This window comes from Poecilia formosa, unplaced genomic scaffold (genome assembly GCF_000485575.1).
Source record: "Poecilia formosa unplaced genomic scaffold, Poecilia_formosa-5.1.2 Scaffold42, whole genome shotgun sequence".
Classification (NCBI taxonomy): Eukaryota; Metazoa; Chordata; class Actinopteri; order Cyprinodontiformes; family Poeciliidae; genus Poecilia; species Poecilia formosa.
The window spans coordinates 853,401-864,147 of record NW_006799981.1 but is presented as its reverse complement, the minus strand read 5'-3'; the positions used below and the strand labels follow the sequence as shown (position 1 = coordinate 864,147).

Here is a 10,747-nt window from a genome sequence, read left to right as displayed (position 1 = left end):
GTAAGCATTGCAAAATCCTGAATTTTGGATTCAATCTAAATATATATATTTTTAAAACATTCAAAAACATGCAAGATTTTTGAATAACAGATGGCTTCTTCTGTAATGTTCCTAGTTATGTCATCATGGTTATGCTAGTTTTTGTTTTTGTTTTTCTTAGAAGACAGTCGGTCGGTATTTTTGAGGACATTACTACAAAAACGCTAGCAGAACAAGGGATTTGGCAGTGGGGCAGTGTTGTCATTTGGTAGTACTTGCAGCAAGAAGGGTTTTGGGTGTGAATCCCAGTCTGGAATCTTCCATGTTCTCCCCATGCATACGTTGGTTCTGCAGTTACTCCGGCTTTCTTCCGCAGTATAAAAACATGACTGCTAGGTTAATTGGCCACTTTAAATTGTCCTTAGACTGTGTGTGTATGGTTGTTTGTCTTATGATGGACTGACAGCCTGTTTATGCTGTACCCCACGTCTTGCCCCCAGAGTGCTGAAGATAGGCAACAACTCCCATATGACCCTGCGGTGATAACCAGTACAGTGGATGGATGGATGGATGGATGGGTTGCCAGGGATCACCAACTTTCCAAGTAAGCACTGCGACTTCAGGCACTGCTCTATTTGACTTGAAGCAACTACCCTTTGTAGGTGATGGCCACTCAGAGTGTTGTTAAAATGTTTTCAAATAGTTAAATTCTCAGTACTGTAAGCATTTCAAACTTGAGTCATTTTTGTGGTGAATTTATTATTTTGTGAACTAATGTACTAAAGAGCTGACAAGAGCTCATTTTTTTTGAAGTGAAAACTGTGGGGAAAGAATGTAATTTCTGGATTTATTTTGTAGTCTCAAACACATATTCTCACATGCTGCATTCCTCCAACTGACTTTCATTACTATTCCCTGCAGCATATAAGTTCACCTGTCCCAGCTCCCCTTCACATGCTCCTACTCTTGTGGATCACAGCATCATCAGCTGAATCTATAATCCACTCAGACTTTTGGTTGATCTCCTGTGTCAGCATGACCATCTCTAGAGCAAACAAGAAGGGACTCAAAGCTCACCCCAGGCTTAATTTCACCTCCACCTTCAACCCACCTGTCACTCCCACCTTACCTCTCACCACTAACTCGCCACAACTGGCTTAGAAAGCATGGCACAAGAAATTCAAAAACCCATGGATTTAGCATCCATTTGAGAAAAAAAAAAAAAAACAGTAAAAGGAAGGAGATAAATCTGATGGCAACAAAAACATTATTTACTTTCTTTCACAGTATAAATAACAGGCATAGCATACTAACAGACCAAATTTTGTTAAACTTTTTAAGTCTTGCTCATATCTTAGTGCCCACAGCACATTTAAATATTATAAATAATTTCATAAGAAACACGGTAATGCTGTTACAAATACATTTAAGTATGACTTTAACAAGGGTTAAAGGGACACTTTTTAGTTTTACATCCTTTTAAATTTGCAACAAGACCTGCGCCGCTTAAGTTTGATGCACTGAAATTGGGGCCATAGGCATTGCACCTGCTCAACTCATATTCTGTTTTGTGAGAAAGCTTATTGATAAAATAGCTTAATAAATATTAATCTACAAAAATATTCAGCTTCAAAATCTATGGGAAAAAAACAACAACCCTTTCCTCCATAGTGAGCAATCTTTTTCACACATTTAAATAAGAAAATGTGTCTATATTTCTAAGAATTAACATTTACTTATTAGTCAAATATAATTACATGTCATCAGATTTTATTGATTTCCTTTAGCAAAAACCAACAAAAGAAAACCCAAACGACATAGGCTTTTCAGAGGTTACTCCTCATAGAAACTGGAACGGCATTAAGTTTGAAATTGTTGACTTTTAAACTTCTAATTTCAGCTAAAACAGACAGAGTACATCTTTCCAGCTTCTCACTGTCACCACTCAAGTTTTCAATAAGCTCACTGTGATTTTACATCTTTCCACTCCAAGTGATCTGTTATCAATATTGATTTCACAGAACCCGTCTTCAAACAACCACCAACCTGAACTGTTCATACAAGGCTGAATGGATCAGTCCAATTATACAATCTGAATGCCAAAGACAGAATCGAGATTCATTGGACCAGGTAATGCTTTTTCAATGTGGTTTGAATAGTGTGTGTGAACTGCAGTCTCAAGCTCCATTTTGCACAACACCAGGACTGTAAAATGCAAATGTTTTGTTGCGTTTTGGCCTCTCATTTACAGAAACGGGGTTTTTGGCTGGACATAAGGCAAAGATTTGACAACAGGATCCAGAGCGAAACTTTTTAGGATGCTAATCTTGTCCGTATGAATACAAACCGGAAAAGTTTGGAGACGATGACATCAACGTGTCATCTTGTGCATTAAGGCCCGATTTTCACCTGCACACTGCACATCATGAATGGCGGACCTCCATCTTCTGTCTTCGCTGCGTCACCTCTTCAGATTATTTGCTTTGCCAAAGTAAAACCTGGCCTTTGTGGAACATTTATGCCTTCGGCGAGAGACTGTATGTGCCAAATGATGCGTTCATCTCTATACGTGGCAATGTTTACGAAAACACACCTGCTGATCAGAAAGTTCTCAAAGCTTCTTCGCCTCCTGCAGGCCTGGAATGCACACTACATCATTTCATCTTCTCCTTGAGCGTTTTCATGCCTCTGTTGAGTAGGAGCAATTTCTTTTTTCATTTACACAGCAGGAAACGGTTTTTGGAAACGTTGTGTAACCATGGCCTCGATAGCAGATAAAAGTGGCTCCCATTGTGATCTTCTGCAGCTGTAGCACGTCTGCCTCAGGGTTCAACTAAGTTCAGAGATTTTATGGTACATAAATAGAGCTACTGTTGCCTTTCTATGATATTCCATGACTGATCGAAAATATTCAATCTAGAAATGGTTTTGAGTGAAAATCTAAGCAGATTAATAGTTTTTGAAATGCTCAGACCACATGAACAAATATGCAGTCAGTCTCTTAGATCCTTTTCTGTATTTTGAACTTCATCAAGTTTCCCTCACCACATTCAGATACCGAAATGTGCTAGAAACTGCTGCCCTGTGATTGGCTGATTTTCAGCAAGCGATCTGAAGTACCTCCTGAGATCAATTTCATAACCTGAACGCTGACGTTCAAATCAAATGTCCTGCTCAACTTTTCCTTACATATGGCTAATTAAACTGCAGAAAATGCCTCTTCTCATCCAATGGAAATTTATTACAACAACAACAACAACAAAAAACACTGCAGTATTGCACACTTGTCCTTCACTTTCCTTTTGAGCCGGTGTTCATTCCTGAAGCTGTGAGCGGGAGAACACAATGTGTGATTACTGTATAGAGCTGGTGAGGGGAGTGTGTCAAGGCGTGCATGATGCCACACAATGTGCCTGGAGAGATTGATGTTTTTGTCATCCACCTGCTTCAAAGCTGTAAAGAGCCAGCTGATGCAAACAGAGAGAGGAGAAAAAAAAAACTAGCAAGGCAGGCTCACAAACAAAAGAGGGAGAACCTCACTGCTCCTTCTTTGCACATCTGTTTTGGAGGAATATCTGATGTTTCTGACGCGCACTGGGCTCGAATGAGCACTGAATCTGAGTCTTGCGCCTGGGAGTGGGTAAGTGCTGAATGCCCTTTTTTCTTTTAGAAAATAAGTCTTTTTGTGATTATTGTTTTTTTTGTTTTTTTTTCTAAGGATTTATCTCTTTATGGTGCATCGCACAGCGGCAGCAGGGGGAATGCGGCTCCCTCACTTTTTTTTTCTCTCTCTCGCCGTGGCTCGCCTTGTTCTTTCTCGCCACTGAGAGCAAAGCTGCAGCCGTGCAGATCGGCCGGCTTTAATGGCATTCCGGTTGTTGGAGGTGGGGAAAAAAATAAAAAGGGCGTCAAATTGAAGCGCGAGAGGCGAGCAGAGGGTTGGTGAGCTCTCTGCCGTCCTCTCTCCTCGCCGTCTGCCTCTTTGTCTGACCCGCCGCTCTGCCTTCCGCCGCCTCGGGTGCCGGGCTCCGTCTGCGGGAGGAGTGATCTATGGTGCTTTGTTTATCACTGGCCATGGTCACTTCTCTGGAACGCAATTGGCTGGAACCACGCCGTGTGGGTCCTGCTCCCGTCGTCTCTGCCTCTCTCTCTCTCTCTCTTTCTCTCTCTCTTTCTCTCTCCCCCGCTCTCTCTATGAAGGAAGACACAAGCCAAGGGTGCCTTGTCCGACGTGGCTTTAAAAAAAAAATCTCGTTCTTTATTTCTTTTATTCACGCTGTTGTTGTTTTTTTTTTTTTTGCATGTGTCTGAATAATAATAGGACACATTGTTCCCCTGCACTGCCGGTTGATTGACTGCCCTGACAGCAGACGAATTTACGCATGTCCTTCATCTTGTGTTTTGTTCTTTTATTTTGTTGATTTAAAAATCATATTTTAGTTTCTAAGCAAACATATGAGGGCTTAGAGTTTTTATACCCATGCTACTTTAAAGACGTATTCTTTTACCAGGAAGAATTTTTATTTAATTATCAGTTTGTCATTTTTGTGACTTTTCCCCCACTTATAAAGCCCATTTTAGTCCTATAGTTGGACATAAGTGCTTTTCTGCATTTATGAGGAGTCTTCATTTAGGCACAAATTGGCCAAAGCTTTCCAACTTGTCCTTGTTTGGACAAATTGTGTGTTTCCGTGTGTTGGTGAGTCTCTCTATGAAGTCTTGGCCCTACAGGATTACAGGCCTCACATATAGAGTTGGCCTGCCTGCTGGATGACACGAGTTGATGGGATTACAGGATGGGGTGTCTGTCCTGTCTGGCTCTATTAGTGTGGGTAGCTTCATTCTTCAGTTTACAAACAGCTTTATTTTAAGGCGGCTGCCTTAAAATTGTATTTGCACTACGACATAGTACGTGACTCGGGGCATTTTCTGAAATAGAGCAAAAAAAAACAAAAAAAAGCAGCTTTATTTTTTATTTGAGGAAATCTTTTAGGGCTCATGCCAGCTTCTGTCAGACATTACGTCCCAAATACCTGAATCTCTAAAGTATGTGTTCAGAATTTATGGTTGCGTATAATTTGTTGATGTTTCTTATCATTTATTTTATAGTGTGTTCAGTATTATTTGTGTTTTATGTTTAGTACCATTTGATTTCTCATGTTGGGGTTCATTCTTCTTATCTTAATCTTACATTTGATTTGTTTATGATTTTTTTAATCTACTTACGTTTATGCCTCTTGGTTAATTTGACATTTATGCTCTGTGTTATATTTCCTTAATGTTACATTTGTTTATTTAATTAACTCTTAATTAAGGTTACATTTAATTCTTATATTACTTTTGTTTACATTACGTTTAATTTATATGTGTTCTTTACAGTTGACTCTTGCATTTCATTTTATTCTTTGATTTGAATGTTGTCTGTGATTTAATATTAGATTTGTTTTCTTTGCTGGGTGTGAACTTTGACCTGTTGCTTGTTCATAAGTTGAGAGCCCTTAAACCCAAATGAAATAACCAGATTCCTGACGATTTATGTTTTTTTCATAGAATAATAACTCCAACGGTACCTCAGGAGAGACCATTTATGGCCCCAAATTTGAGAGGCAGGATAATTTGTGTATTATTTTGACTCTGCTGCCTTGTCAGGAGGAGCGGAGCCTCAAGCTTCCTGCAGGAAGATCAATACATGTAGTGAGTGCGTGTACGTTTGTCTCTTCTGTTTCTTCTAACCTCCTCCTTGCATCCAGCGCTTTATTTTAATCACCTCAGGAGCCGTCCATGCAACGCCTCAGTGTGCTCTTAGTTAAATCAGTGATGGCCAAATCTATTGATACCATGCAGGCAGTTTTCATGATCTAAGCCGGGAGGAAAACAAACGCAGAGATGCGGATGCAGCGCAAGTCTACTTGAGCTGATTAGTGTGTGAAGTGTGCTTGTTAGGCATACTGTGAAGTGTGCTCGTTATATATCCAGCCCTCACGCTTGATTACCGCCCGCACTTGACAAACCGACGGCTGCGTGCCGAGACACTGCTGGGATGAGATGTGTCCGGCGACTAATGGAAATATTAGTGGCTTCTGTTTTGAAAACATGATATTCAAAGGGAAATTAGCTGAAATTTAACTAAGCACACAAGCAGTTTTAAATACCACACTTAATACCTTCCAGTAATCTTTACGTGTGTTTTTTTATTTTTTATTTATTTTTTTATCTGCTTCATTTATCTCCATCTATTTTTCTTCACCCTTTTCCCACATTCTTGCATTTGGCAGTTAAAGTAGTGCCAGCTGAATATGTTTTTCCATATGCTGTATTATTGGACATGCTTCTTTGTCTTGCATTCGCCTCAACAGAAATCCCTCAGTAATTGTGTGATTGCATCTAACGCCGGATTGAAAATGCAATGTGAAAAATTTGGGGGAGGGTGAAAAAGCCCGCTGTGATTCTCCATCTGGTCTACGCAGCATTGGAATGGACCATCCTCCTTTTGCCTTTACCATGCCAGCGCTCGGAATAAAGCTTCACTTCAGAGGATCAATTCTTGTATTATTGAAGTCGGTCTCGGCAGCGCAGGCTAATATATTCCACATTGATCCCCACCAAACCTTCTACCCAAAAACCTTTATTACCATCCCTTCCAGGGAGGCTCGTGTTTAAAAAGTCGTGTTGGGCAGAGAGAGAGAGAGAGAGAGAAAAGATTTTACAAAGTGACTGTAGGACAAATAAGCCCATAAACTTAAGTATTCACATTTCAGTGGGAAGGAAAGAAAAGGGGAGAATAAGGAGTCGGAGTAGCCAGCAGGCGGTTTGAATATCATTAGCGGCTTTGCAGGGAAAAATTGAAATCATAAGCACACGGAAAGTAGCTGGTAATTAAAACTGTCTCGCAGAAGCAAGGTTTTTATACCTGCTCGGGAAAATGGAATGCAAGTGTTTCTTCCAGGGACGTAGATCCTGAAGCTGCACAAATTTCTGCTGTTTGACATGAAGCAGATCATATGAGAGTGTGTTTTTTTTAACCCTTATCATGAGACTGCGTGTTGATTTGTTGCTTTGTTTGTAACTTGAGCTCTTTGGTCTGCAGGTGATGTTTGCCACGAATGCTCAAAATGGGAGTAATGTGTGTATTCATGAAGCCAAAAAAAACACACAAAAAAAAACACACAAACAAACACGTTTCTGCTAAACGTGTCTTGATTTATGCGGCTCGTACACGAGCCACGCACACCTTGGTTTAAAAATCAAACCCTGAAGCCCGTGTGCCGGCCGCTTATTGAAGAAATTTGCGCCGGTGAAGCCAGTAGTTGAGGACATTAATGATCTGGAGCCACTGGGGTCTGGTGCTCTGCGCCCACAGGCTATCTGCTCGATCCCCAATCGATAGCTTTTTATTAAAATTGTTTGTGAGGCAACACAAATCCATATTGTTTTGCCTCGGACTAGGAGGCCATGTGAAATACGTTTGTGCGTATTTATATATTTTTTTCCAGATGAGAGCAGAAAGTGATTGGTTGATATGCATGAAGTAAAAGAAAGGGGGGGACAAAACTGCAGCGGTGGTTTGGCATTATTGGAATATCCATTTCAGCATTGATTTTCATAAGAGATGCATTTGTGATCATCTTATTTTCTCTTCCCTCAACAGCGTTGAATTACATATCATATTATCCCTGGTATTAAGGCAAAATTAATAACACAAGTAATTATAATACTTATGTCTAATGATACGCTGCGAGGGGCCCTATTGATTCAGTCGAGATGCATCGGGGGGAAATGGCTTGGAGCTTTGCCTGACGACAGGCGCTGCCAGCATGGAGCGGGAAAAGAAAGATCTGCAGCAGCATGAGATGCACACGCGTCGTCACTTCAGGCTTTAAATCCAGAAGTCAGGAGAAGACAGAGGAGACTTTATAACTTTCACTCTTATGTTTCTATTTTATTTTATTTCTTTCATCAAACACACTCATAAAACTTCCATATCATGGTTCTCTCAGAAAGCACAACACATGCCTGGCGTCAGCTGATCACATCCTGGAACATGACAGATTTATGCAAATGACGCCTCTGGGGCAATAACAAGCTGATTTCTTTGCAACAAAATAACCTGTCAGAAGAAATTATAGAATCTTGTATACTTTAAAAATTTTACTTTAACAAAATATCAGTCTAAATATTTATATGGCATTGGTCATTTATACAATGTCATATTGTGGTCAAGAGCCGCAAATGTTAGATTCTAATGCTTACCCCAATGAGGAATTCTTTGCATTTTTTATTTAACACAAATTAAATCAAGAAATTTACGAAAACTAATGATTTATTGACACCTAAAATGTACTTGTATGTATTTGTTTTTGCTGCATTACTTCATTTAATGCTATTTTAATAGAAAAGCATTTGTTTTAAATTTCCATTTTTGTAACTTTTTTTCTTTTTTTCTGTTTAAAGACGTGATTACTCGCTTCTCTTAAGCTGCCATCTTGGACTTTTTATGTTAAATAGCATGTGTTACCTGTAGTACTTAGACCTTCCATGTGAGGGCATAAAGCAAGTACTGCATTCAATACATCAGGTTTTTGTGGAAAGTACCCATATCAAAATGCATAGATTTATTCTATCTGCATCTGTTTTTGGCTGTTTTACAAAAGTTAGCGCTAGACATTACATTTTCTCGAATTTTGATCATATTTCTAACTTTAGCGATAAATGGAATAAGATAAATTTAGAAAGAAACTAACCGCACTGCTCTTCAAATCTAGTAAAAACAAAAGAGTAATCCTTTCATGTACTCATTGTAACCTGTCGGCTGACTTTCTTTTCATTTTGTCATTACTGGGTGGGTATGCTTCTAGGTTTTCTTTGTTGCTTGTTCTTGTTAGTCTGGAAAGCTAAAGTTATTTTCTTTGTGTTTTTAGTACCATGACTAACCTTATTAGTGATATAAGTTTTAAGGCACAGTCCAGACATAGTTAGCCATTTTACCGGGGCTCATGCTTCAGGGTATATCTTCTGTGACCCGGTAATGTTTCCAAATCAAATTCGCATAGTTGCAACAAAACTCGTAAAACTCCATGTTAACGGATTATTAAAAAAAATAAAAAATCTGACTACCTGGAAAGAAAATCTAAAGGATTTAGTAAGGAATGGTGCCCAGAACTGCTTGTACTTATTGAATTGCATTGTGAAGCCAGGCTTTTAGAAAAATACACTATAAACCTGTTCATAGCAAAAAATATCTATTTTAACTCAGATTTTTAGAGATTATCCTTTAAACTGGGGATTTAGATCATAAATCCGGTTCAAAGACAGGTAAAGTTTATTTTAGGTGAACTTTTCCTTCAGCTATTGTCCCAGTGCAGCTTTATGTCTAAAAACAAGGTGAACTTTCCGTCAAGTTTCCACCTTATTAGACGTAAAAAAAAGTAATTCCCAGTATCTCTTTGCATTGCTTCACCCATTAATCAACTGTTTGTTGCTTCATTACGCTTTGAAAGACATGCAGAGCTGTTGGCTTTGAGGTGAGAGGCCTGTGGCCTGCAGTGGCGTGTTCTCACCAAAAGAGGGCAACATGGTGTCAGAATTGTCCATCCCCTCACCCGCGTTACAGTATACCACCCTCACAGCGACTGCTGCTACCTCCCTCTGTTAGTCCAGGGCTCGAGGTGTGTGTGACTGTGTGTGTGTGTGCGTCTGGTGTAACTAACTGTACATTTTCTGTTACGCCGGAAACGGCTCTCGTGGCTCTGTCAATCACCGACCCCAGACTAAACGAAGATGACCACCAGGTAGAGGCCACTGAGAGGACACAGTTCAAACTTCAGAAGAGCAAAATTAAAAAGAAAATATGTTTGGGAGTACGGGGGTTAAAATCAAATAAGCCACTTTCTGCCGTTTGATCCCGTCCCGCAGACGTGGTTTGATGTTTGATGCTTTGGGCCCTCCGACAGGCGGAAAGCCTCTTGCAGAGCTACGATTTTTAGTTTTTTCTGTCTCTTCATTCAGTCTGTAACTATTTTCTCCTTCTGTCTGGTGATAAACACGATGGCGGACGTTTATTGAGATCATCAGGAGCAGTAATAGATCTCTCTCTGTGACACCTTTCGCCATCCCTTGTTTTTGGTCTGTGCAGCCCATTTGTTCTGTGATGTGACAGCGTTGATGATAGGATGACAGATGTGTTACCATGCTCACACCCAAACTCCCCCTCACCTCCTTCCCTGTCCCCCTTCCTCCCGCACCAAAACAGTTTGGGAGTCGAGCTCAGAGAGCACAGCTGCATCGCTCACCTCCCCTCCTGGAAGCCTTTTCTCCTGTCCTCCCCTCTGGAGGAAGGAGCGATAGGCCTCTTTGGCACACCGCTGCCTCTTTGTTCCCTGCCAGGTTGCCTGCATGGTCAGCTGTAGTATAAGCACCGTCCAGAATAGGTCTACAAGTCCTGCTAGACCCTGCGGTGTGGGGTGTGGGGTGAATGGGAGGAGGTCACAAGGTCTTTTACTTCACTAACAGTAGCTAGGTCTTATTACTAAAAATATAATTGGCTTTACATGCAGCTGCACTGTTGAGGCAACGACTCTGGTACATATTACTTTAATACTGGCTGTAGACTTTAACTACGCCAGACATGATGCAGAAACTTGAATGTAAAATCTATTAAATTAACTTTATGTTTAAAAAAAAAAAAGCGGTTTAAATGTAGGAGTGCTGCTGTTTTGACCAGAAGGTCAAACTGCACTCAAAGTCTGGTTCCAGGCTGTTGGGGGCCATA

The 10,747-nt window shown here is 40.3% G+C and overlaps 1 long non-coding RNA gene across 1 annotated transcript in view; it reads left to right on the top strand.

The window, feature by feature from the left end:
• Positions 1-10,747, top strand: part of LOC103137626 (uncharacterized) — a 118,601-nt gene that overhangs the window by 96 nt on the left and 107,758 nt on the right. The window contains exons 2-4 of the long non-coding RNA XR_476171.2: positions 480-583; positions 2,001-2,109; positions 2,231-3,619. This is a non-coding gene — a long non-coding RNA (uncharacterized LOC103137626). The remainder of the gene's footprint in view (positions 1-479; positions 584-2,000; positions 2,110-2,230; positions 3,620-10,747) is intronic.